This window comes from Octopus bimaculoides, chromosome 8 (assembly GCF_001194135.2).
Source record: "Octopus bimaculoides isolate UCB-OBI-ISO-001 chromosome 8, ASM119413v2, whole genome shotgun sequence".
Taxonomy (NCBI): Eukaryota; Metazoa; Mollusca; class Cephalopoda; order Octopoda; family Octopodidae; genus Octopus; species Octopus bimaculoides.
The window spans coordinates 37,277,532-37,278,935 of record NC_068988.1 but is presented as its reverse complement, the minus strand read 5'-3'; positions in this window follow the sequence as shown (position 1 = coordinate 37,278,935).

Sequence of the window (1,404 nt, the reverse complement as noted above, 5' to 3'; positions counted from 1 at the left end):
TATATATATATATATATATATATTTATCTGTATATACATACACACATGCATACATACGTACATACATGCATATACACATACATATACATTTATTACAATTCATTTTATCTAGTTCTTCAAATTTATCCTGGTGACTTATTTAAACAATGTTGTAACTTATTTAAACAAAGCTGTCAGGCAAAATTTAAAGTTCTAGTAAAACAAAAACAAAAAACAAAAAAAAACAGACTGTTTATCAAATTTGACTCTGTTTACAATATTGACCACGCGCCCATCAACTAATTTTCAATTGTTAATCACAAATTTGCTTCAAAATAATAGACTTAATTTACCACACATGTGCAAACAAAAAGACAAAAAAGGATGCACAAACACATACACACACACACGTACACACATACACACAAAAACAAACAAACAAATAAATAAAGACGTATATGCTTACACATATGGCGGGATATATAGACTGGTCGCTAATATTATTATTCTTTTGTTGTCACATTTGAGTACATCTTTCTCTTTTTAGTGATTATCTGCCTCCTTGTTAATCTCTGTAAATCTGGTTGAATTTTGAATTCCTTTGTGTAATTCTTATTTCGCCGCCGATATCTTAGGCAAAATACCGATGACATGAGGAGATCCATTTTTTAATGTATTTTGGAAGGTTTGCTGTTTTGCGTTATTCTTTCTTTTCGGCGTCAGCGAGGTGCACTCAGAACTTTGTAGGCGTCTTCCAGGAATTCAAATTTGTAGATTATTGCACGATTCCTTCACTAAATGTGTACCAATTACATCTTGCAAGATACATTCTCTCTTCAGCAAGTTGTCATTGAAATTGATTTATGATCTTGTAGCATACCGAAAGCTGATATTTATTTCTGCTAAGATCTTGCAGGTTAGCGTTGATTGCCTTGTATATATCTGTGTTTTCTAAAACTGTGATTTTTATAGCGAAAATGTATGTTTTTAACAATCTTAGCCTAACTTCTATAACATCCTTCTTTTACTTGCATCTAAAAATACAAACATGTTTTAAGTCGATTGTATACGATTTCTATCTGTGTTTAACTGAAAGCTTTTAAAATTCATTTGTTAAAATATTTGTTAGATCCTACATTAAATTGATTGATGAGCACATTTTCAAAAGTATCATATTGTCTTATGGTGCGAATTTTAGAAATGTTAATATTGTCTTATGATGAGCTTCATATCATCAACATCAGAGGAATAGACATTCAATATTTATTTCATTTTACCTGTGTTATTAACGAATTGCTTGAATATAATAGAAGCGATTGCCCGCCGATTGTAATATTGATATCACAAACTTCGTCGTGTTGAGCTGTACTCATGTTTAAGTCATTAATCTCATTTGAGACATGTTACTTATTCATATACATATAT